At 45.4% G+C, this 27,746-nt stretch overlaps 1 long non-coding RNA gene across 1 annotated transcript in view; it reads left to right on the top strand.

The window, feature by feature from the left end:
* LOC144153730 (uncharacterized) overlaps window positions 1–25,425 on the top strand; it is a 175,587-nt gene extending 150,162 nt beyond the window's left edge. The window contains exon 5 of the long non-coding RNA XR_013319364.1: window positions 25,169–25,425. This is a non-coding gene — a long non-coding RNA (uncharacterized LOC144153730). The remainder of the gene's footprint in view (window positions 1–25,168) is intronic.
* The last annotated feature ends 2,321 nt before the right edge of the window (window positions 25,426–27,746 follow it).

Genomic DNA, 27,746 nt, shown 5'->3' with positions numbered 1-27,746 from the left:
TGCTCTGTGACATGTTCAAGTTGCTGACGGCGACAAGCTGGCCGGTTCTGGTATGTGCACCTCTCGTGTTAGTATCGCCGCCCACAACACCACTGTAGTTTTCTTTGTTTTGGACAAATGCCCTCACGACATTATCTTTGGCCGCGATTCCATGTCTGAAGTTGCTACGCTCATGGATTGTTCAGCGGGACTTCTATATCTCGAGTTACCGGCTTTTAATAGTGACGCACCACCGCTATGCTTGTGGTCCTGTGATTACATTTGCCTGCCGCGTCACGAAACGACCTAGGGTCCTCTCGCTACTTCCACGGAGGTTTATGATAGTGAATACCTTGCCACTCCCATCGTAGACATTCTCCTGACGCGCGGTGTTGGCCTCCCACACACTGCCGTTACCATCAAGAACAAAAGCGTTAGCTTGCCTCTCATCAACTTTGGCTTTCACAGTGAAGTCCTTCATAAAAGAATTGCTATCGGTACCCTTACTGCTTTCTGGGCTCCGGACATTTCTGCTTATCCTTTGAACCATCCGCCTATTCAACATTGAGTCTCCCATCTGCTCCCTACCACTCCAGCAAAATGTACACAATATAGCAGTCCACAGCTATCACCCGCACTTGCAAGCTAACTATGATGTCTCTTGACATCATTTGCCGACGTCTTTTACTTCGGTGACGAAGCTTTGCGGCAAAGATCTGTGGTCGCCCATCCAATCGATACGCGTGATACGCTACCCATCCATCGGCGTCCTTACCATATGTCCCATACTGAACGAGGCGTCATCGAGAAAGAGGTTCACAAAATGATCTCCGAAGGCATTATCGAACCTTCCTGCTTCACCGCTCATTTTGGTAAAGAAACAGATGGCACTTGGCGATTCTGTGTAGACTACTGCCACCTGAACCGAGTAACCAAAAAGAACGTCTACCCCCTTCCCAGAATCCACAATGCCTTAGATTGTCTACAGGGTGCCAAGTACTTTCGTCCGTTTACCTACGCTCAGTTTACTGGCAGATTGCAGTCGTTGAGCTGGACCAAGAAAAGCCGCCTTTGTCATCCCTGATAGCTTATATCAGTACAAGGCTATGTCTTCCGGTCTATGCAACGCGCCAGTTACCTTTGAACGCATGATTCGAGGCTCATCTCCATTCCCTTCCGAAATCCTTGCAATTTTCCCTAACGGGAGCCTACAAGTTAACTCCGCGAAATGTCGATTCGCCAGGCGCGAACTAACCACCTTGGGCCACCTTGTCGACGCTAATGGAGTGCGGCCTGACTGCGACAAGATCAAGGTGGTTAGAGATTTTCCGGTGTCCCGGTCATGGAAAGACGTAGGAACTTTTGTAGTCCTGTGCTCCTATTTCCGTCGCTTCATCCGAGGCTTCGCTGATAGCGCATGCCCTCTCACCGACTTTCTCAAAAAGGATTCCGTCTTATCGTGGAGCAGTGAACAAGCTCAGGCTTTCAAGAACCTTGTATCTCTCCTCACAACTTCCCCCTTTTTAGCTCACTTCCATGTGGCGGCTCACGGAAGTACGGACTGAAGCAAGGGGTCACGGCATTGGAGCCGTCTTGGCTCAACGCCAATCCTGCCACGACTGCGTTATTGCCTACTACAGCTGCCTGGTGACACCAACTGAAAGAAAGTATTCTATTACGGAACGATAATGCCTAGCCCTAGTCTGGGCTATCGCTAAATTGCGCCCACACCTTTACGGTCGACAATTTCACATCGTTACAAATCACAATGCGCTTTGCTAGCTAACGTTTTTGAAAAACCCCACCGAACTCCTCGGCTGCAGGTGTACTCTTATTCTGTGGTCTATAAATCCGGTCGTCAACATCAATGCGCTGACTGTCTATCACGCTGCCCAGTCGAGCCTCCAAATCTTACAAGTTCCGACTCATTCGCCCCGTCGGTATTGTCTATTTCCTCCTTTCAACACCTTGCTGCTGAGCAACGCCTTCATGCCTCCTTGAGCAGGATCATAGGCTGCTTAACCGCTGCCACTTCCAACCTTTCACTACAGTTCGAAATGAAGGATGGCATCCGGTTTAGCCGCAATGTCCGCCCGATTGGTCCTAATCTGCTTCTGGTAGCACCTGATCTCCTTCGTTCAGATATCCTCCGGGCGCTCCAAGACCTTTCAAAAGCTGACCAAATAGGGGTTTCACGGACCTGTGACCCTGGGCGACGGCGCTTCTTCTGGATGTGGCATTACCGATCGATTCGCCGCTGGGGTAGTATTTGGTATTGTTTGGGGTAGTATTTCCGCAGGATATTGTTTACGTTTTGGAGGGCGTTTGAAAATTTAGGTACTATTAGGGCAGGCGGCCTGGTGCTTTCGTTTTGTCGCTGTTTGTTGAGCGCGTCATCCCTTTTGAGATTAGATACACGGTGGTACGCCTGATCGAGTGAGCTTGTTGGGTCCTCCTGTTCACAAGGGTCGACTTCAGTTCGTCTAGATGCTTTACGTAGCCACTGTCATTACTGCATACCCTTCTAAGTCTGGAGGCTTGTCCTACAAAGATCTCTTGTTTGCAGTGTCTCGGGTGATGGCTTTTATATCATAGATACTGCTGCCTTCTTTTTGGGTATTGATATATATATATATATATATATATATATATATATATATATATATATATATATATATATATATATATATATATATATATATATATATATATATATATATATATATATATTTTATATATATATATATATATATATATATATATATATATATATATATATATATATATATATATATATACAAAGTAAGAAACCTCGGTAACAGCAACAGCGGAGGGGGTTTATTTCGACGTTTCGACTTCGAGACAAGTCTTCTACAGGAATGATGGCTTCGGTTGTTTCGGAAGAGAGCATATATGTCGAAAGTGGAAATCGGGTTTACGAATAGCCAATGATACCACACACAAACATACGTGAACAACACAAACACGAAGCGAGAATCTTCCTTATTGGAAGAATGAACAAAAAATGATCAACGAAGAGAGAGACGCCAAGATAGTTGGAGAAAAAAAAGGCAGAAAGGGAGATGAAAGAGCACTGAACAGGAATTCGAGTGGTGGCGGAAACGCGAAGAGCTCAACAGCGTCCGAAAGTGGGGTTGTAGAACAAAGGAGAGAAGGCAATATATCTTCCGCCGCTAGCCGTCACCATGCTAACGCCCAGACGCTCCGAGAGATCGCGTTTCCGTGGATTGAAAGGGAGTGTCCCGCCATATGTTCGGAAAGTGCGAACAAGGCATTTTACAGCCCGTTTATGGGCCCGTTCCCGGAGCTGAAACAATTAAAGGACGTTTTGTGGTCGTGCAGAAGGCAACGGTCCGGCACCATTTCACGGTTCCCTCGCCGGACGGACGCCCTCCGAGAACGGGGCGCCAGGCCGAGTTTTCAGGTCTTTGTTAAGAGCTGCCACTTTGCAGTTCAGCGACAACCCGTGCGTTGTCGGTGTCTCTCCTCCGCTGAGTGGGGGATGGGGGGGGGGAAACAGCGAAACCAGAACGCAAGCTGCTCAACGGGATGGGGAGGGGGGGGGGGACGGAGAAAATAAACCCCGATGGTTCGGTAGCCGGGCTTAGAAGACGACTGTAGGTGCAAGGGAGGGAAAAATAGATTTGCAAGCAGTCAAAAATGTAACCAGTCCGCGGGGGCGAATAGTGATAACAGCGGCAAAGATATGTGCGCTCGAGTGATAACGCAGACCCCAGAATTGTATTGCTTATCTTCCGAGTTATGCGCCATATCCAAACGTGTAAATCCCCCAACCAATTTTCGAACAAGTGTTTTGGGGAGAAGGTAAAGAGAAGTTATTGCTGAAACAGCACCGACACTAAGCACCATTTCTTAATTGTAAGATTAAGCAATAACACAATAATAACACAATAATAACACAAGTAATAACAAACGTAATAACACAATATTATAAAAGAGAGAATTAAGGAAAAAAAGGGATAGGAGTTAACGCGAAGAGCGGAAAAGCAGAGAAGGAATAAAAATGAAAACAAAAACTGAAAAAATGAAAACAAAAACCTTTTCCGCTCTTCGCGTTAACTCTTATCCCTTTTTTTTCCTTAATTCTCTCTTTTATAATATTGTGTTATTACTTTTTTTATTACTTGTGTTATTATAGTGTTATTATTGTGTTATTGCTTAATCTTACAATTAAGTAATGGTGCTTAGTGTCGGTGCTGTTTCAGCAATAACTTCTCTTTACCTTCTCCCAAAAACACTTGTTCGAAAATTGGTTGGTGGATTTACACGTTTGGATATGGCGCATAACCCGGAAGATAAGCAATACAAATCTGGGGTCTGCGTTATCACTCGAGCGCACATATCTTTGCCGCTGTTATCACTATTCGCCCCCGCGGACTGGTTACATTTTTGACTGCTTGCAAATCTATTTTTTTCTCCCTTGCACCTACAGTCGTCTTCTAAGCCCGGCTACCGTACCATCGGGGTTTATTTTCTCCGTCCCCCCCCCCCCCCCATCCCGTTGAGCAGCTTGCGTTCTGGTTTCGCTGTTTCCCCCCCCCCCATCCCCCACTCAGCGGAGGAGACACCGACGACGCACGGGTTGTCGCTGAGCTGCCAAGTGGCAGCTCTTAACAAAGACCTGAAAACTCGGCCTGGCGCCCCGTTCGCGGAGGGCGTCCGTCCGGCGAGGGAACCGTGGAATGGTGCCGGACCGTTTCCTTCTGCACGACCACAAAACGTCCTTTAATTGTCTCAGCTCCGGGAACGGGCCCATAAACGGGCTGTAAAATGCCTTGTTCGCACTTTCCGAACATATGGCGGGACACTCGCTTTCAGTCCACGGAAACGCGATCCCTCGGAGCGTCTGGGCGTTAGCATGGTGACGGCTAGCGGCGGAAGATATATTGCCTTCTCTCCTATGTTCTACAACCCCACTTTCGGACGCTGTTGAGCTCTTCGCGTTTCCGCCACCACTCGAATTCCTGTTCAGTGCTCTTTCATCTCCCTTTCTGCCTTTTTTTTTCTCCAACTATCTTGGCGTCTCTCTCTTCGTTGATCATTTTTTGTTCATTCTTCCAATAAGGAAGATTCCCGCTTCGTGTTTGTGTTGTTCACGTATGTTTGTGTGTGGTATCGTTGGCCATTCGTAAACCCGCTTTCCACTTTCGACATATATGCTCTCTTCCGAAACAACCGAAGCCATCATTCCTGTAGAAGACTTGTCTCGAAGTCGAAACGTCGAAATAAACCCTCCGCTGTTGCTGTTACCGAGGTTTCTTACTTTGTGTTCACCACGCCTTCGGCCCCATCGCCAGCATGCCAGTTATATATATATATATATATATATATATATATATATATATATATATATATATATATATATATATTAATATATATATATATATATATATAGCGAATCAGAATAGGAAATGAGGGGCTCGTTGAAAATAACACAGAAATAAGGGTTGGCAGCCGAGAAAACCTCGGAAAACAACCTCGGAATATATATATATATATATATATATATATATATATATATATATATATATATATATATGTATGATTTGATGATGAGGGGCTCGTTAGGAAATACAGAAAGAAATGCCGGCAGTCTACAACGCCAAAGGAGGCATAGGGGAATGGTTAGAATATTTTTTACCGTTAGTGAAATTTTTTTTAATAATTTCCGTAGAAATAAAGAAGGAAAAAAAGAAAAACACGTGCCCAGAGTGGGGACGGAACCCATGCCTTTCGAAAGGCGTGGGTTTGGTCCCCAGTCTGGGCGCGTGTTCTTCTTTCTTTCCTTCTTTATTTCCTTCTTCTTTCTACGTAAATTAATAAAAAAAATAAATTCACTAATGGTAAAAAAATATTCTAACCATTCCCCTACGCCTCCTTTGGCGTTGTAGACTGCCGGCGGCATTTCTTTCTGTATATATATATATATATATATATATATATAAATATATATATATATATATATATATATATATATATATATATATATATATATATATAGATTACGAGAAGGGCTGTCGTAGGTTGCTGTAACAAATAGTAAAAATGGGTATAGCTTCTAACAAAGTGCTAGTAGAGGATTAGTTAAGCACCTTTTCCTTGATTCATGGCCAGGAACGACCCCGTTGGCTGCCCGGACAGGGAAGAAGAATAGACCTAAGAAGGATGAATTCCGCCCGCCCGTCCTGCCGGTCGGAGGAATCGCGCATGTTTTAACCACACTGCAGAGATCGTACCTGCACTCTTAGCGAGCCTTCCTATTTGTTTGGAGGGTTGGCGTCACTTAAACATGTGTGCGGCTTTGACCGCTTCCTGTCAACTCTTCCCGGAATGTCAGTGACCATTGATATTCTGTGCCCCCAGTGATGGTGTGAGAGCGTCGCTGTTACTGCTTTTCTCTTTTGTTTCTTGAGCAGAGCGGCCCTCCTTCTGAAGCGGGCCCTACCTGTCACCCTTTCTACAATGTGACAAACGATAGAGGACAGCGTTTTGAAAGAGTTGTGTATGGTTCTCTCACCTCTGCATGTTTAGGTTTGTTTTTGTTTTCTCTTTCTTTTTGCTTTCTCTCTCTCTCTCTCTCTCTATCTTTTGTAAACTTTTACCTCACCTCGCCGAGAGTGTGTTTGTTGTTAACTTGTTGCTTTGCTCCGCAAGTCCCCCTCTTTCTTTTTTCGGCGTCGTTGGACGACGAGCTTATACATACGTGCACAGAAATTTGAAACGTCTTGAGAAAGGCCGGCATGCGACCGAAACGGCGAGCAATAAACCGTTTTGTTAGAAGCTATACCCATTTTTTACTATATATATATATATATATATATATATATATATATATATATATATATATATATATATATATAATGTTCAGAAAGATAGGTCGGCAGTCTACAACGCCAAAGGAGGCATAGGGGTGTGGTTAGGGTCTTTTTTTACTACGGTTAACGAAGTTAACTTTTTTTTAAATATGCGGAAGAAAGAAAGAAAGAGAAACACGCGCCCAGAGTGGGGACCGAACCGACGCCGAACCCATAGAAAGGGATGGGTTCTGTCCCCACTCTGGGCGCGTGATTTTCTTTCTTTCTTTCTTCCGTATATTAAAAAAATGTGAACTTCATTAACCGGAGTAAACAAAATAGCCTAACCACACCCCTATGCCTCCTATGGCGTTATAGACTGCCAACCTATCTTTCTCTATTTCCTCAATGAGCCACTCATTTCCTTAATAGATATATATATATATAAATATATATTTATCGTCTTTGGAATCCTTGCGATATTCACCAGGAATACAGCATTAGGTATCGTCTTGCATGTACCTTATCCAAAGACTATGACCCCTCCCTCTGGTTCTTACCTCGTTACCTAATTTCTTTTGTTTTCATTCCTTTGCTTCCAGCTTCGTACGCGCCCGCCTCCCTCCAACATTGCTTTTGGAATTCCATTTTAATTCTTTTAATTCTCTTGTTTTTTTGGCCGGATTCGTCTTGTGCCCCTTACGTCACTACAACTTTATCTTTTCGTTTTTTGAGTTTCAGGGCAGACCTGTTCCAGGAATATTTCTGTTGGCTGAGAGGTGCCATTTCAATTGTCGGGTTATTGCTTTTTCTTTTTTGTTAGGGTTTGTGTGGTTCCCCTCCCTGTTTTTTTTTCTTTTTTGTCTTTTCTTTTTTCAACTTTCTTTTTTTCCTTGGTCTAGTTATTCCCCCTTCTCTGCCTTCTCTTTTGACCTGAGGCTTGCAGATAGTTTTTGATAAGGACACCACTCTCACTGCCTGTTCTGCTTCCGGCGGTTCTGAGAACCTTTCGGTATGCCGTGCGGCGGGTCAACAAACACCGTCTCATCCTTGCTCTCCAAAATTCCCGGAATGCCAACCCCCGGCTGACTTCCCTGTGACCTACTTCGCGGCTCAAACTATACAACCTTCTTCCCCCTCAATATCTCCCCCGACATAATCCCAAAGCAATCCGCTTTCTCAATTTCACTTCCTTCTTTTGCTTCCCTACTCTCCCCTGGGGACCTACCCCTATATTAGGCGTGCCAGCCAAGCGAGAGGTTGCCCTGACGAAAGCAAATCTCTTTGCTGAAACGTTGGCAACTATCGTGCTTTTATCTTGTTCGAAGTCTTTCTTTTCTTGTGGTGTCTACCATCTTCAATGTTTTACTGCTCCCTATCTCTCTCTCTCTCTGTCTCTCTCAATATATATATATATTGTGGTGGTGGAGGGTGCTTTTCGTCCCGCTGTCTACCTCTCGCAGTCGCGCCACTGGAGCTCCGTTCAGGTCGGAGGTTGCTTCTACCCCGCACCTCTACCACTTGAGAGAGACGGGTTGTTCCTTGAGGCCGCGTTGATTAGTTGCTGACTCCGACCGTTCCGAGGAGGCCTAACCTACGATGAAGATGATTATTCGCAGATGATAATCACAATGGGCGGCTAGCTGTGAGTGATTGAGGAGCATACCCCTTGGTGACCAGAATGGATGATGATGATGCCAGGTTCACGGGGAACAGTCTCAATGCACATCCCTGGTGCTCACTATATATATATATATATATATATATATTAGGGTGTCGAACCGGAACCGGAACCGAACTGAAAACGAAAATTGGAACTGAACCAAAACAAAAGCAATAACGGTTACCGGTTCATGCCGGAACGGTTCGACACTCCGTTGTTGATACTGCACCGTTAACGCAATCCAGGCCTTTTTTCTTTCACGTACCATCAACTTCGTACCAGTTCGCGCACTTCCCCCTCCATTTAATTGAACGGTATCACACTCTGTAAAATCAGGGTAAATGAATGAGCACCAATAAAGCAATGTCTGTTGCTGCTCGAAGCGCGACCGTATTTCGAGCTGACTAAACAAAATAACATTCTCCGCAGCTTGCAGGGGGTGTAAAGCGACTTTGCCCTTCCCTCTCTGCGACTTAGTTGGAGCTACCAGCTGCAGAACTTTTTGCATTTCATAATTTGTTCAAAATGTCCGACACCTGCAAATTTTTAATACTCGACAACTGTGACCACAGGAGCTGCTCAGTAGCTAAGCCGTTTGCTGCTGACCAGAAGTGGCCTCGATCCGCTTCCCTAATACAGTTTTTCTGAAGTATAAGGAAATGGAGAACTTCCATGTACCTAAAATATGATCCGCGTTAAATATCACCAGCTGGTTAAAATACGTCTGCCAGCCTGCATCTTACGCGGCGCCTCGGAGCAGAGATACCGCACGGGGCATCAAGTGCGCCAGGTTTTTTAAAATGTGTTTTCACGAAAAACAACAACAAAGACGAATCAGATTGTTTTAAAATGTTATACAAAACATATTTAAAACCAAATAAGTACAAAAAGCACCAAAACGCGAAATATTGCTCTATACTTTTCTTTTCCCTGCCTTTCACAACCAAACCTGTCATCAATGCGAAGGAAGTGAATTGTGGGGTCAGTTTTTTAGCACAGTACATTCGACAAGGTCCGTTTTTTACAGATAAAAATAACAAAAGATATGTCAGGAAGAACTCTTAAGGTCCGCACTTAATCCCTTGGCAAAAAAGTGCAGCCCTTGACCTTGTCTTGCAAGAAGAAACGGTCATAAAGCAGATGAAACGTGCAGAAGGGAAGGCCAGTACCTCACAAGGTCCCATTCGCTCAGCGATCATCTTTTCTGCTTTTTCTGCAGTTTCCTCTCTTTCAGATCTGCGTTTTTTGGATGGTGCACTTGTACTGACCTCCAACTCGTTACATTACATGAAGTAGAACAGCGCTGGCACGGCACTGGGTGCAGAGACGACAAACACGGGAAAAACACAGCGCCCGTGTTTGTCGCCTCTTCACTCAGTCCCGTATCTGCGCTGTTCAACTTCATGCAATGAACCAACTAGCCCAGTTAAAAACTCTCCCTACATTACTTCTACTGCTACCCGTCCCGGAAGGGAAGACTGCTGTGGACTAATTAAAAAGGGTCAACCCAAAAAAGTCCCATCTCTTGCTCGGCGCGTCAAATTTCCCTTTATTTTGTAATAGCATAATTTGTTATAAGATAACGCAATGTAACACACGGAATGATGGCCGCGGGAGAGGCTGTACGGGGACATACTGATTGTAATGCACACATTCGTTTTAGCTATCGCAAACAGAATTGCAGTGGTCAGAGCAATGACACAGCACTCAGCGTTCACTAAAGCTTACTTTTAACAAAAGTGTGGCTAACACATTCGATCAGGTGACAGCTAGCAAATCATTCAGGGTGACCAAACAATATAATTCATTTGTAGTATTGATGCGCCTGTTGTAGGATATTTCTGTTCTGTTACAAATAAAAAAATGTGTGCCTTTGGTATTAAGCGCTGGTATTTGAAAACGGTAGTACGCAAGCCTAATTTTAAGGCTTCAAGGTTAGCGTGATGGACGATTTCATACTGACGATTGGGATTTTATCAAAGAAGAAATGAGCAGAAAATATATCTCATCGTTATATCTCTTGGCGGTGGCTTTATGCATAGTCGCTAGGAGAACATAAAGTCTGAGCGAGAAAGTACGTAGTAAATCGTCGCCACATCATTTTTTTCTAATATATCGTAATTATTTGAAGTTTGCTTTGCAATTTCGCCACCGCCTTTGGGCAACAGCAGAATTTTAAATTCTCTTTTTTTTTTATCTGACTGTTGTTTGAAACTACTAAATGGTGTTTTTTCTAATTTCAGTAATAATTCAACTCATCGAGCCAGTTCGCGAACGTGTTGAAGCTCCTGAACCGGTCCAGTGCGTGATTTTTTCAAACCGGAACGAAATACGAAATGATTTCGCGTGAACCAGAACAGTAACCGAATCGGTATTTTTTTTTCACACATATATATGTATATATATATATATATATATAGGGAGCAGTTGAACTTTTGAAGATGGTAGAGAACACAAGAAAATAAAACTTTGCACATGGTAAAAGCACGGTTGTTGCTAACGGTTCAGCAAAGAGACTTGCTTTCGTCAGGGTAATCTCTCGCCTGGCTGGCACGCTTTATATAGGGGTAGGTCCCCAGGTGAGTAGGGAGAAGGAAAGAAGGAAGTGGAATTGAGAAAGCGTATTTGTTTTGGAGTTTTGTCGGGGGAGATCATCATCATCATCATCATCACCAGCCTATTTACGCCCACTGCAGGGCAAAGGCCTCTCCCATTATTCTCCAATTACCTCAGTCCTGTGCCAACTGTGACCAATTTATCCCCGCAAACTTCTTGATCTCATCTGCCCATCTAACTTTCTGCCGCCCCCTGCAACGCTTGCCTTCTCTAGGGATCCACTCTGTTACTCTTAATGACCAGCGGTTATCTTGCCTTCGCATTACATGCCCTGCCCACGTCCATTTCTTCTTCTTAATTTCTACTAATATGTCTTTAACACCAGTTTGCTCTCTGACCCACTCCGCTCTCTTCTTGTCCCTTAATGTTACACCTATCATTTTCCGATCCATTACCCGCTGAGTCGTTCTCAATTTAAGTTGAACCCTCTTAGTGAGCCTCCAAGTTTCTGCCCCGTAGGTGAGTACCGGTAAGATGCAGCTGTCATACACTTTCTTCTTCAGCGACAATGGTAGGCTGCTATTCATTATCTGAGAATGTCGGCCGTATGCACCCCACCCCATTCTGATCCTTCTAATTATCTCTGCCTCATGGTTGGGATCCGGGGTCACAACTTGGCCTAAGTAGATATATTCGCTTACCACTTCCACTGCCTCGCCACCTATCTCAAACTGCTTTGCTGTCCCGATGTTATTGATCATTACTTTAGTTTTCTGCATATTAATTCTCAGGCCCACGGTTCTACTCTGTTCGCCCAGTGCGGAAAGCATGCTTTGCAATTCGTCCCCCGAGTTACTTAGCAAGGCAACGTCATCAGCAAATCTGAGGTTACTGAGGTATTCTCCATTAACCCTTACTCCCACCTGTTCCCAATCCAACGTTCTGAATACTTCTTGTAAGCATGCTGTGAATAACATTGGAGAGATTGTGTCTCCTTGTCTGACACCCTTCCTTATAGGTATTTTACTGCTCTCCCTATGGAGGATGATGGTAGCTGTAGACCAACTGTAGATATCCTCTAGTATTCTTGCATAATGCTCATCTACCCCCTGGTTCCGTAATGCCTGAATGACTGCTAGGGTTTCGACCGAGTCAAATGCTTTCTCACAATCTATGAAGGCTATATATAGGGGTTCAGTATACTCAGCGCACTTCTCTATCACCTGATTGATCTTGTGAATATGGTCCATTGTTGAATAACCTTTACGAAACCCTGCTTGTTCTTTAGGTTGACTGAAATCTAAGGTTGCAAAGATTCGGTTAGCGATTACCTTGGTAAATACCTTGTAGACGACTGACAGTAAGCTGATCGGCCTGCAATTTTTCAAGTCCTTCATGTCGCCTTTCTTATGGATTAGGATAATGTTCGCGTTCTTCCAAGATTCCGGTACCAATGCGGTCATTAGGCATTGCGTATACAGGTTTGCCAGTTTTTCAAGTACAATTTCTCCGCCATCCTCCGGGGGAGATATTGAGGGGCAAAGAAGGTTGTATAGTTTGAGCCACGAAGTAGGTGACAGGGAAGTCAGCCGGGGGTTGATATTCAGTGAATTTTTAGAGAGAAAGGATGACAGAGTGTTTGTTGACCCACCGCGGGGCATACGGAAAGGTTCTCAGAACCGCCGGAAGTAGACCAGGCGGTGAGAGTAGGATCCGTATCAGAAACTATCCGCAAGCCTCAGGGGAAAAGCAAAATATATATATATATATATATGTATATATATATATATATATATATATATATATGTGTGTGTGTGGGGGGGGAGTATATATATAAGACAGCAATAAGGGTTAGCAGTAAAAAAAACCTCGGAAAGCAAAGGGGAGGATATGGTAGGTCATTGAAATAGATAAAGAATTTAGAAAGAAAGTGTAGAAAAAATGCCCGCCAGGTGGGATACGAACCCACGACCTCCAGACCGGTCGTGGGTTCTAGACTGGTATTCTGGAATTCCACCCGGTTCGCTGATCGTGACTTTGGACGTACCCTCATTGTACACTCATATACCTCACTGCGATCGCATACAAGCGGTCGTTGAAACCTATGAAGCCTTCTGCGAATCAAGTCCGATTGATGGTGGCACACAGCAACGTTGTTAAAACTGATTGTCGAACTCAACAACTTTGCATTCGATAGTGCGCACTATATTCAGATAAACGGTACTTCAATGGGAACGAGGGTGGCACCACGCTAGGCTAATATTTTCATGTGTTCTCTCGAAACAGCATACCTGGATAAATGCGCTCTTAAGCCCTTAATTACAAACGCGTTATAGGCGGCGTTTTTCTAATTTGGCAACATGGCGAACATGAACTTCTCTCTTCCATTTCTGGTTTTAACAACTGCCACCACCGTATCTCGTTTTCGCACCAATACTCGGCTGAAGTAATCAACTTTCTTGACGTCACAGTGACAGTTAAGGATGCAAAACTAACTATAAATCTTTATAGAAAGACCACAGACCGCCATCAGTACCTCCACTTCAAAAGCAGTCATGTAAAACATAATAAAACTAGTATACCTTACAGCCAAGCGGTTCGTTTTTAAAGGATATGCTCGCAAGAATCCGACTTCAATTAAAACTGCGCAGTACTCCGTTGTGACCTGACCAGGCAAAAATACCCCACGCAGATTGTTGACGATGCAGTGACACGAGCAAGCATGCTTGATCGCAACGCACTTTTACTGCTAATGACACAGCCTCGCACTCAGCAAACCACTAATCTGGTACTCAGTTATTCATCCTCAGCCCCTAAAGTAACATAACTTCTTCAAGAAGCATTATAACATACTTATGCAAAGCCAGAGGATCCAACGCATTTTTTAAGATCCACCTCGCGTAGTCTATCGACGATCAGCGAACCTACGCGATTCACTCACTTCGGCTAAGACCACTCGCCAATCTTTCATTGGCTGCCAACCCTGCCAAAAACCGCGATGTAAAATTTGTGCCCAAATGACGACAACTGCCACACCAAGCAGTCCAGCTTCCAATTTCACACTAAACATAAAAGGCAATTTCACTTGCGAAACCGAAAACGTGATTCATCGGCTCACGTGTACCGAATGGCGGCTTCAGTATATTGGAAAGACCCAAATCTGTTCCACTTCGTTTTAATAATCACATACGCATATTAACACCCTCCCGAACCTGCCGTTGTCCCAACATGTCAACGTAGTTGGTCATATATTTAACAAAATAAAAGCAACAATCATTGAATCTGGTGTCCGCTCACATCATGATAGAGAAGTCAGGGAATCGTATCTCATTCACAAATTCAAATCTATGAAATCGGGTTTAAATGAGAGCGTTGGCGTGCTGGCTTTCTTGTCGCACTGATCGCGTCTGTGTAACCTTTTTACTGCTGTTTTCGTAGATATATTTTCGTTTAGATTGGCCCGCGTGTATGTGGGTGTGCGCGGGTCCTAAATGAGCATTTTTTACCATTTCTTACATCTTAGCTTCGGCATTAGTCTCACAAGTGATGCTATCTATACTGTATTCCTTAGACCGGCTGAATGTTCCGATGTTACTGTTTCATCTTTTTCTCTTTTTTGCTGCTCTGCATTGTATATATTTTATGCTGACTCCGCTGTTCCCTAGAACGTTTGTGTTTCATCCACTGCCCTTTTCCCACACCCATTTCCCGTTACTCTATCTACATTTTTTGTACACCTGTCATTGTTTCTTGCCAGTGTACACGACCTGGCACTTAGAAGTCCTGTTAGCCTTGATCTTAAATCAAATGTTAATCAAACGTTCATCAACTGTTGTCGTCCTGCCCAACACAAAACGTGCCACCATATTTACCGTCATTGGCTCCTGCTGCTTTATAAGCCAGTTTGCTTGCCATCAGTTTTTTATTCTGACGAAGGCTAGCCTAAGCCGAAACGTTAATACATGTTCGTTCGTTACCCTTTAGTCTTCTCTTTTACTGTATATATATATATATATATATATATATATATATATATATATATATATAATCAGCATAGGAAATGATGGGCTCGTTGAAAATAACACGGAAATCAGAGTTGGCAGTGAAGAACACCTCGGAAAGCAAAGGGGGAGGTTGTGGGTTGGGATCCCACCTGGCGGGCATTTTTTCTCCACTTTCTTTCTTCCTTTCCAATGACCTACCACATCCTCCCCTTTGCTTTCCGAGGTTTTCTTTACTGCCAACACTTAATTCTGTATATATATATATATATATATATATATATATATATCAAGGTTGCAGTCGTCATTGCCAGTGCTATTCGGCTTTTTTCGAAATATTTAATAGGGCCGAATGACGTGTGCTTGTCACGTTTCTTTGATTCATTGATAAATAAGCGAAAATATAAGTCGAGAAAAAATCCGCCGTTTTTTCCGGGAGCGGGACTCGAACCCACATCTCCGCATAACCGGTGCGGTGCGTTAACCAATTACGCTATCCCGCAGCGGCTTCTCTCTCGACTTTTAAAGCGGGGGTTTATATTTACAAGAGCTCTGAGGCCGGTCAACTAGCGCCGCCCCTCGACTACCGCGGGAGACGTAGAACGTCTTCTTTCCCAGCGGCCGCCACGTAGAACGTGGTCGGAGGTCGGGGTTAGCAATTGGCATATCCGAACTGCTGGAGCCAGTGCCTCGTAATGCATGTAGCAGAACAGAGAGATACGGGACGAGGGACTCGGTAAAGATACATATCAAGGTTGCAGTCGTCATTGCCAGTGCTATTCGGCTTTTTTCGAAATATTTAATAGGGCCGAATGACGTGTGCTTGTCACGTTTCTTTGATTCATTGATAAATAAGCGAAAATATAAGTCGAGAAAAAATCCGCCGTTTTTTCCGGGAGCGGGACTCGAACCCACATCTCCGCATAACCGGTGCGGTGCGTTAACCAATTACGCTATCCCGCAGCGGCTTCTCTCTCGACTTTTAAAGCGGGGGTTTATATTTACAAGAGCTCTGAGGCCGGTCAACTAGCGCCGCCCCTCGACTACCGAATATATATATATATATATATATATATATATATATATATATATTGTTACGGTAAAAGGGAGGTTTATTTCCTGGACAGGACGGAGAAGCTTCACAGGAACGAACGGGGCTCCAAACGCACACGCCTGAGGACCGTTCCTCTTCCTCTTCTAGCCCAGGGATTGCCCATCCGTCATGCACATGTCCAAGTATGTGAGGCGTTACAATTCCCCCCTTCACAGACGAAACCCGCAGGGTGAGTCACTGTTCACAGCGTGGAATGAATGCCTTCAAGCGGGCGATGTGAGCCAGTTGCGTCTTGTTGCTCCGGCGTCCAGTCGTAGTGAGCCGTGACAGAACGTACGTGACGTCGCTCAAGCGATCAACAATAACGAATGGGCCTGTGTAGCGTGACAGAAACTTAGTGCACAGGCCGCGCTTTCGTATTGGGGTCCATAGCAAGACCAAGTCACCTTTTGCATAAGAGACGAATTGGTGTCGACTGTCGTAGCGCTTCTTAGAACGCGTCTGCGACGCCACAGTTCGGAGTCTTGCAAGGCGGCGAGCCTCTTCGGCAAGGCACAGCGTCTTCGCAACCGAGGGCTCACAATGAAGCGAAAACGGCAAGATGGAGTCCAGAGTATTACGAGGAACACGAGCGTACAGCAAGAAGAACGGACTATAACCTGTGGTTTCATGCGTCGCAGTGTTGTATGCATATGTGACAAAAGGCAACAGCTCGTCCCAATTCTTTTGGTCCGAGTCGACGTACATGGCGAGCATGTTAGTAAGAGTTCTGTTTGTGCGTTCGGTCATGCCGTTTGTCTGAGGGTGGTATGGTGTGGAGTGGCGGAAACGAGAAGTACAAAGACGTAGAAGCTCTTCAATGACGTCTGCAACGAATTGGCGACCGCGGTCACTGATTATCACCCGAGGAGCACCGTGCCGAAGAATGAGAAAGTGCAACATGAATAGTGCCACTTGAGCAGCGGTGGCGGTCGGAACAGCCGCGGTTTCCGCGTATCGCGAAAGATGGTCGACGCAAACGATGACCCATCGATTACCAGTGGAAGAGCGCGGAAACGGACCTAGCAGGTCGATGCCAACTTGTTCGAACGGAGAACTTGGAGGTGCAACTGGATGAAGAAGTCCCGGTGGAACATGGGTAGGGCGCTTATATTTCTGGCACTCTTGACAACTGGCTACGTACTGCGCTACAGTGCGATGCATATTCGGCCAGAAGAAGCGTTCTTTTGTGCGATGCAAGGTTCGCGCCGTTCCCAAATGACCGGAAGTAGCGTCGTCGTGCATTGTGCGCAGAACTTGCGAGCGCAGGCGTGTTGGCACAACAAGAAGAAAACGGGCACCCCACGGGAGGTAGTTCGTCTTCCAAAGCAGCCGGTCCCGCATAACGAAGCGGCGAGACGAATTGGGACCATGAGCAACTGCAAACAGCGGTTGTAGGCTGGAGTCGTTTTGCTGCTCCACGATGAAAGTTTCAGCATCAGGAAAGTTGGAGCTAGCCACTGCCAGATAATCGTCAAAGTTGTCAGCGTCTGCTTCGGGTTCAGAGGCCGGAAGCCGAGATAAGCAGTCGGCGTCCGCGTGTTGGCGGCCGCTCTTGTAGCGCACAACAAAGTCATATTCCTGTAGACGCAAGGCCCATCGGGCTAGACGACCAACTGGATCGCGAAGTCCAGTGAGCCAACACAAAGCGTGGTGGTCAGTGACCACAGTAAATGGGCGTCCGTATATGTATGAGCGAAACTTCTGGACGGCAAAAATAACTGCCAAACACTCTTGCTCCGTTACCGTATAATTTCGCTCGGCTTTGCTCAGGCATCGGCTAGCGTAGGCGACAACATGCTCAACATGATTATGTTTTTGAACGAGCACCGCGCCAACACCGATTCCACTCGCGTCAGCGTGTATCTCAGAGGGCGCGGAAGGGTCGAAGTGACGCAGAATAGGGCCTGATGTCAGAAGAAATTTGAGCTGAGAAAACGAAGCCTCACATTCCGGTGTCCAATGAAATGGGACGTTGTCATGTAAAAGGTACGTAAGTGGCGATGCCAAGTCCGCGAACCGAGGAACGAAGCGACGAAAGTATGAGCACAACCCCAGGAAGCTGCGGAGCTCGCGCACTGAGCGTGGTTGCTTGAAGTTGCCGACAGCTTCAATCTTCCGAGGATCAGGCCGGACGCCATCCTTGTCAACCATGTGGCCAAGAACCAGCGCTTGACGCTCGCCAAAACGGCACTTCTTCGAATTCAGCACGAGGCCGGCACTCTGCAGGCAGTTCAGGACGGTATCCACGCGGCAGTTGTGCTCATCGAACGTTCGCCCGAAAATTACTACATCATCAAGGTAACACAAACAAATTTCCCACTTCAATCCACGCAGAATCGTGTCCATGAACCTTTCGAATGTTGCCGGAGCGTTGCATAATCCGAACGGCATCACGTTGAATTCAAAAAGACCGTCAGGAGTGACGAAGGCCGTTTTTTTCCTTGTGTGCAGGTTCCATCGGGATTTGCCAATATCCGGATCGTAGGTCCACGGACGAGAAGTAGGACGCTGAGTGCAGACAATCAATTACATCGTCTATTCGAGGAAGCGGGTATACGTCTTTCTTCGTAATGGAATTGAGGCGCCGATAGTCCACGCAAAATCGCCATGACCCATCTTTCTTCTTGACAAGGATGACAGGTGCAGCCCACGGACTAGATGACTCTTGTACAACACCCTTTTGCAGCATTTCTTTGACCTGATCCGCTATAACCTTGCGTTCATATGGGGCGACTCGGTAGGGCTTTTGTCGAATTGGACGTGCCGAGCCAGTTTCAATTGTGTGACGCGCACGTGAAGACGGGATCCGGATGTTGGGGCCGTCTTGGGCGAAGTCAAACAAAGAAGCATGTCGGGATAGAACGGTCACCAGCGTAGCACGCTCACTTGAGGAGAGGGATTTATCAATCATGCCCAGAAATTTAGAATCAGGCACGCCGCTAGTGGCAACTTGAGGCTCACTTTCACACACCACAGCAACAGACGCGCTCTCGTAAGCCTCAAAACGGGCAAGTTTCATGCCTCTAGGTAGAACTACGTTATGAGCGGAGCAGTTCAACGCCCACAATAAAGTGTGACCATTGTTGATGCGAATAAGGCACCGCGGCAACAAAATGTCTTTTTTCGCACAGTTCCCGGCCAGTGGCTCCACAAATGCGTCCAGGGAGCTGACAGGGATTTCAGAAGCGGTCACCGTGATGGGTGATGCTGTGTGTGCTGGCAGAACCACGTCGTCACAAACAATCAGAATTTCTTCAGCTGGAGAATCGTCGCCAGACAAGGGAAAGAGAAGACTGCTCACTGAAAGTTCACCGGCACCACAGTCAACGGTTGCCCCACAGTCCCGTAAAAAGTCCATCCCGAGAATGACGTCGTGTGTGGAACTGGGAAGCACCGCGAACTCCACTGTAAACGTTTTCCCGGCCACCGAGACGTTCACACTACAAACACCCATAGGTCGGAGCCATTCGCCACCAACTCCCCGGAAAGAAAGAGGCTGATCCCAGCTGAACATTACTTTGCGGCCAAGTCTTTCCTTGAACGCATAACTCATTACAGAAACGGTGGCTCCAGTGTCCACTAAAGCCATTGTTGAAACTCCATCGACCGAAACTTGAACTTTGTTTTTGTCCATAGAAACAGGCAGAGGTTTATCGATTACAGACGGTCCAGCGACCTCACCCCCATCGGCCGCACTGGTTAGTTTCCCGGGGGTGGTGACATCGGGCGGCGGCGAGGCGATGGCGACCTCCTCGGGCGCATTGTGGGTGGTGTCAGGCTGCGATCCGATGAAGGAGAGCCACTTCGCTGCGCATTTTGTCCGGAGGGGGTCGGAAGTACTCCCGGATGCCACGATGAGTCAAGCCTGTAGGAAGAACGTTGAGGGTATGCGTCTGGGGCCCTGTATGTTGGCAGCTGGCGTCGACGACGGCAGAATCGCTGGATGTGCCCCGTCATGCCACAGCGATAGCAAACAGGCGGCCGACGTCCCGTATCTGACCGTTCAAAAGACGCATATCGCATATCTGGTTGGTAGGCACGCTGGCCAACCTCGCAGTTTCCTGTGTTCGAGTGAGAGTGATCCAGTTGTAGATTCGGTTCGTATACGTCGGCATATAGATTACGAGGAAAGCGACCTGGCCGCCAAAAATCTGCGTCCCTGTGATAGGGACCATTAAGATTTCCCGCGGCTCGGTAGGGCTCAATGCTTGCAGCGTTGATGGACGGATTCATGCATTCACTGTGGACACAAGGGCACCGGCACGCAGCCTCTTTCGTCAGATAGCGTTCAGAGAAGCTTGCTGCCTTGCTTGGGACGTCTTCATGTAGTCGCAACTCTTCACGGACTATTTGCCGTATGGTAGCCGCGAGATCAGCGGGAGACGTGCTGTCAACGCTTGCGACAGTAGTTACGTTGGATAAGCGGCCAAACTTTGGAGTTATACGGCGTTTTTTTAGCGCTTCGAACTTGCGGCAATGCCGAATTACATCCGACACGGTGTCCAAATGCTCCTTGCTAATGAGGAATGTGTACACGTCCTCAGCAATTCCCTTCAGTAGATGGCCCACCTTGTCGTCCTCAGGCATTTCGGCGTTCACTACTCTACACAGCTGCAGAATGTCTTCAATGTAGGTGGTGCAGCTTTCCCCTGGGACTTGAGCTCGCTGCAGAAGAGTCTGCTCCGCTCGCTTCTTCTTGGATTCAGCGTCACCGAACCTTTCCTTCATTAACTCTACTAGCCGATCCCACGTCGTACATTTCGCTTCATTGTTGTCAAACCACACCAGGGCGGTCTTCTCCAAGGAAAATACGACGTTTGCAAGCTTGTCTGCCGCATTCCAACGGTTGTACTTGCTCACTCGTTCGTAATGGGTGAGCCACTCATCGACGTCTTCTTCCGCTTTGCCTTCAAACTTCCGTGGTTCTCGTTGCAGCTGCCAGCCGCCGGGCGGTGTCGCCGAAGAGCTGCCTTGAGCCGGGGGCGCCATGACTTCTCGGACGGGCGAGAGGCCAGCTACGCGACGGCTTCGCCGAAGATCCAGTGACGCCGTTGTCCGTTGGGTTGACCCCGCACCTTCCACCAAGTCTGTTACGGTAAAAGGGAGGTTTATTTCCTGGACAGGACGGAGAAGCTTCACAGGAACGAACGGGGCTCCAAACGCACACGCCTGAGGACCGTTCCTCTTCCTCTTCTAGCCCAGGGATTGCCCATCCGTCATGCACATGTCCAAGTATGTGAGGCGTTACAATATATATATATAAATATATACTATATGCAAGACATTGCCTATTTCTTTATTCCCGGTGATTATCGCAAGGGAATACAGAAATAGGCAATGTCTTTCATATACCTTACCCAACGACTATTACCGCTCCCTCTGGTCCTTACCTGGTCACCTAATTTCTTTTTTTTTTCATTCCTTAGCGGCTAGCTTAATACTCGCCCGCATCCCTCCAACTTTTGCTTTTGGAATTCCATTTTATTTATTTTCTTTCACTTTTTTTTACTCCGCGTGGTGTTGAGCCCCGTACGTCACTCCAACTGTATCTTTTCGTTTTTAAGTTTCAGGACAGGCCTGTTCCAGGAATGTTGCCGTGGGTGACACGTGCCATTTCAGTTGCCGGGTCATTGCTTTTTCTTTTTCTTTTATGTGTGAGTTTGTGTGGTTTCCCTCCCTGTTTTTTTATCTCTCTTTTTTTCTTTTTTCCTTGACCTAGTTATTTCCCCCCCTTCTCTATCCTTTCTCTTAACCTGAGGCTTGCACATAGCTTCTGATAGGGACCCCACTCTCACCGCCTGGTCTGCTTCCGGTGGTTCTGAGAACCGTTCCGTATGCGCGGCGGCGGGTCAACAAACGCCCTCCCATCCTTTCTCTCCAAAAATTCCACGAATATCAACCACCGGCTGACTTTCCTGTGACCTGCTTCGCCGCTTAAACTATACAACCTTCTTTGCCCCTCAATATCCCCCCGACATACTCCCAAACCAATCTGCTTTCTCAATTTCACTTCCTTCTTTCCTTCTCCCCTCTCACCTGGGGACCTACCCCTATTTCCCTTATATCAACATCTTGTAAAATTCTAGAACACATTATTCATAAACATATAATTAGCTTCCTTAATTCTCATAAAGTATTAACAAATGTTCAACATGGGTTCAGGCGGGGCTTTTCAACGAATACTCAATTAGTGGAAATTACGCATGACTTTGCTCAAGCAATTAACGAAGGGAAGCAGACGGATGCCATATTTATGGATTTTCAAAAAGCCTTCGATAAAGTTTCGCATGCTAAATTACTTCACAAATTAACTTGTATTCTACAAAATAAAAAGATCCTTGACTGGATAACAGCATACCTAACAAATAGGCGTCAATTCGTTACGGTAAACAATACATCTTCTAAACACGCTCCTGTAAACTCAGGCGTTCCTCAGGGATCCGTCCTTGGGCCTCTTTTTTTTCTGTTATATATAAATGATATCGTCACTGACCTTTCTGTTCACATTAGGTTGTATGCCGATGACTGTCTTATATGAAAAGATCACCTCAGTTGACGATCAAATTAAACTAAATCGGAACTTTCTAAAAGTAATTTCGTGGTGTGACAAATGGCAGATGCCTGTTAATTTTGCTAAAACAGTCTTTATGAGAATTACCCTTAAAAAAGACCCTCTTTTGTTCCAGTACTCCACCAACAATACAATTCTGTCAGAAGTAACTCAATACAAGTACCTTGGTCTCTGGATTACAAAAAATCTATCCTGGTCAAAACACATAGATTTTGTAGTAGCTAAATCTCTCCGTAAACTTTTTTTCCTAAGGCGTTCTTTAAGATCAACCACACCAACTATTCGTCTCCTCGCTTACAATGCCATTATCCGTCCTATACTGGAGTATGCTGTGGTCATATGGGACCCGTTCACTCAGACTGATATCCAAAAACTTGAAAGGGTGCAAAAAAAGGTTGTTAGGTTCATTTATAACTCGTACGGTCCTACTTCGATTACAAACCTTCTCTTGAAAAGCAAATTGCCAAACATTCCGGACCAAAATCGAATATTGCGCTTAAAATTTCTCTTCCAGTTGATAAAAGGTCACTATGCAGTTGACACATCACATATCGTTCACTTTTCATCGGGTTACGCGACAAGACAGAGACACAATCTTACTATCTCTCCATTGATGCAACGAACCAATTGTTTCAAATATTTTTTTTTTCCTAGGACAATCGTGGATTGGAATAATCTACATAACGATGTTGTTACCCTAAGCACATTGTCTGCTTTTGAAGATTCACTGCAGAAATGATTGTTATCTATGTTTGTACCTTGCTTTTTGTTGATTCTCTTGTCTCGAAGAATCACTGCAGCTATCAGTTACATAAGTTTGTACTTCATTTGTTTTTGATTGTTTGTTTGCCTGTTACCACTGATGTTCATGTTTTGTACCACCCCTGCTATGATCTTGTAAAAGATCGCAGTATCAATAAATAAATAAATAAATAAATAAATATAAAGCGTGCCAGCCAGGCGAGAGATTGCCCTGATGAAAGCAAGTCTCTTTGCTGAAACGTTGGCAACAATCGGGCTTTTACCTTGTTCAAAGTTTTCTTGTGTTCTCTTCCATCTTCAAAAGTTCAACTGTTCCCTATATATATATATATATATGTACATATTATTACACACGCGCGGGGCATTATTTTGCCAGCGCCGAAAATGAAGCACAATATCGGTGCCGAATCTAGGCAGTCTAATGCCGTATCCCTAGCGGTAGAATCCTCGGCAGTCTAATTAAAGGCCGTACTACATCTCTCTTCTGCAAATGCTGCTTTAATGTTATACTGAGGAAGAAGTTAACTCTGAAAAAAAAACCTCAAGTTTCATAATAACATCCTGTTTAATGCTACAAATATAAGCGTAACGCGTTTTTCTGAGCAGTGTAACTGTCCAGATTGTTAGAACAGTTGAAACTAACAAAAAGACTTTTTATCCTAGTGTCATATCCCCTTCAGAATCAGACATGGTCGGGCTTCGAACGTATGCCCAGTCAAAATGTGTAATCGCTCATTCGTTCCAAGCGGACGGGTGCAGAGAAGGGGATCAGGGGAAAAAGTAAGTATGCGTGCCAATAAAAGTGAGAAAAAGGAGCTGGTTGCATCCAGGGTTTACTCTTCGTACGCGCTCCCAGCGGGGCTGGCACGGAGGGTCCACTTTTTGTTGTATCGCTATGCAATTGTGTACCCCAAGCTGCGCACGGCTGGAAAAAAACAGAGTTCTTGCTCGTCAAACTGGGTTCACTGTGGGGTTCAACCACGGCAACATTTACTGCTAGAGCTCCATGCATATTTTGTACCCGACAGATAAAACCTTCTTCAGGCTGGACACCCGTTAACTCTCGAAGAACATTGCATTTGCCCAGACCTTTCGCCATAATTTTCTTTGAACCCTATGTCTTTTGCTCAATAACTTGGCTATGATCTACCACCACCGAGTAGAACAGCTGCGATGTTTTTAATGCACAAGTTTTATTGCCTACATATTAGGATTTTCGTTACGTCTATGTAAACAGTCAAAAACTGAGAAAGTGTGTTGCAGGCTCCCCTGAAACTGACTGCTTCACAAACAAAAGAGCAGAAATACCTCAAAAATAGGTTTTATGCCTTATGGTTTATTACTTTTGGGTTATGGGTGACTGGAAGGATACATACAAGAGGTATTCCCTTTTACATCTGGCATTTTCGCAACCAATTCCTGAATTGGCTTATGAAGAATTCAGTCGCTCAGATTCTGTTCCTGAGACCTAATTTACACCAAATCCAAACAAACTTGGTAATATATGGTTACTGCTCTTCTACTGATGGTAGCATTTATAAATTATTTGAGACTTAAACGATGTTTTTTTTGTAACCAGGAAAAGGCACATTCCAGAAAACGTGGTGTCTTCTGTGGTGTGTTTTGTAGATTTCTGGGGTACATTTTTGAAGTAACGGTGCACTACGGGTGGCTCTAATGAAACGTGTCTTTTGCTCTTTGAAGGTGATTTCGATTGTGAACTCCACGCTTGGGAATCTAGTATTCGAAACAACGACTACTCCTATTGCGATGTGAAATACGACAGCTTGTGTATACATAGAGAAAAACACCTTGTATACAAAGAGGGCTCGTGTCGACGAGCATCGCAAGCCAGCCAATAAAATATAGCCATCCCACGTGAATGCTTCGCTCTTTGATTCGGAGTGGCCGTATAGAGTTGCTTTGAAGACTAGCAAATAAAAATTCCCGATTATGTTGAAGTCTCTGTTATTGTATATGCATAACGAACGCAAAAAGTGGCTGTTTGCACTCCGTAGTATGCAAGGCTTTTATAAGTATTTTCTAGGCCACACCTTGCGTTTATGAACCAAAAAACTTCAAAGCCAAATCTTCATGTTCTACAGTGACAAGATGACTTTATGACAGTAATAAAACACAAGCGTTTTGTTCAGCTTCCTCGAATACAACGTTTCAGCCTTGCCAGGAAGTTCGCCTTGGATTATACCTAGGTGGCATGTGCGCTTCTGGCAATGTATTAAACATTGACAAACACTGAACATACTCGTTACTTTGTGAGTTTTCCGCTTCAATACAACGTTTTTATTGAAGCTTTCTCTGTAAGCAGTATATCGTTGAATTATCACCGAGGTAGTATAATTGGTGACCAAAATATCATGCACTAAGTTTCAAAAAACAGCAATAAAGTTACCTGAAGAAATCCTAGTGTACAAGTTTCCCGTAGAGACAAGTAGCGGTGAGCGAATTTCCCGTGAGTGATTTCTTATTAGGGAACTGTAATTAAATGTCCAAATCGAAAACTGCTGCCTAAATCTATAAAGTGTCAGTGATGCACGTGTACGGTGGTATTTTCACCGGCAGCATCTACACGGCGGTATCTAACGGTGGTATTTTCAGCAAACTACTAATTGGAGACTCATCTATTCGGACTAAAGAGGAAGTCCATGATATATGAAAAATATCGCATGATGGCGCTTCCGCCGGCATTATAAACCAAAGCACTCGAACAGGGTCCTCGCGAGTAAGCAAGAATAATAAAAGAAAAATAGTGACCGCATTTGTCCCTTACCTGCTACTAGCGAAACTCAAAAATTGCTGTTGCTGCTCTTATTATGCCATTATCAAGCTGATGCGCTGTCACATTAAGGGTGTCACCAGCAAAGTAGTTCCTGTCAATGATCAGGGCGCTCGTTCATAACGAACGGGAGCGCCGTCACCGTTACGATAAACTCCTTCCTTTCTTGCGGTCATGAAATAATTAGGCCACAGTGAATTCTTAGCGTTTGTGGCCCTTACTGTTTTGAATTCCGTTTGCCGCTAGAATCCGGTTTCAGAAAAATCGCGTGACACGTAGCTTACACTAAAGCGTTTGTAGCGACCGCGTCATAGACCGCCACTAGTAGCATGTCAGCTGGTGTGTGCGCAATACAACAACTTACGACGCGTTTCCCTGACCTCGCCTTTTTTTATTTGGATCACCGTAGCTGGCTTCCACAGGTTCTACCATGCGTCCATCTGTCTGCACCCCAAACATGCGCTGCAGTTGTCTGCTCGCAAACCTGTTTCGGACGAGGCGTTGCATGACCGTGTGTTTTATTTATCGTCAGCAAGGCAGACAGTTTTGCTTGATGCGTTGCGGGTTGCACATTTCATGTGATAACGTAACTGGCAGGACAGGTAATATTTTAACGTCGCAGCAGAGATCATGAGTGTGAACAATCTATTTATAGTATTTACGTGTCGGTGAGGAGACTGCCAGACAGGGCCGTCGTCGTCGCTAGTCTTTTGTGTTTGCGCTGTCCCGTGACTTTACTTCCCGTCGAGGGCGACTGTCCCGGCCGAAGCTGCGGCGCGTTGAGAATGGTGATGAAGATGAGCAATGCTGGAATATAAACGAGAAAGAACCGCTTCCCACTAGGAATGACAGTGATGAGTTTTGTGAACACCGGCCCACACACAGCGATGTCCGCAAGGCAACAAGCAACCAGTGAAGGCTTGTAACCACGCCGGTCCACAGAGCCGGGGACACGTCGTCATCGTCTGGTGACATGTTGACGGGTTTGGGCGGCTCTGGATCGGCTCGATACGTCCTGGGAACACCTTACCGCAGGACTTCGTCGACTGCTTGTGGTGGTGGGGCGGGGGCCGTCCAACACGATTCACGTACCCTCGATGATTCCACCGCTGCCCATGAGGTGAGATGCTGTTGCCAGGACGAAGATGTACCATGAACACTCTACCAAATGTAACGTGGCGGCAGAGAAGATGAGACGAATCATGAGGGTGAACAATATATTTGCAGTATTTACATGTCGGCAATTAGACCGCCAGTTTAAGGTCCGCGAGCACTTTCTTCATCGTCGTCATCGCTAGTCATTTTTGATGGCACTGGCCCGTGACAATATCTTTATCTATATATATATAAAATCAGTATCAGAAGAAATATTAATTACAACGAAGAAATCAAATAAACGCAAAAACTTCCCCCCTCAGACGAAGTCACTCTAAATAACCTAGCAGGCAGAAGGGACTTAATCTTACCAATGGAAAAATATAAAGATGA

This window comes from Haemaphysalis longicornis, unplaced genomic scaffold (assembly GCF_048455015.1).
Source record: "Haemaphysalis longicornis isolate Haplotype H1 unplaced genomic scaffold, Haemaphysalis longicornis Haplotype H1 scaffold_9, whole genome shotgun sequence".
NCBI classification, from domain to species: Eukaryota; Metazoa; Arthropoda; class Arachnida; order Ixodida; family Ixodidae; genus Haemaphysalis; species Haemaphysalis longicornis.
This window is presented reverse-complemented; position numbering and strand designations above follow the sequence as displayed.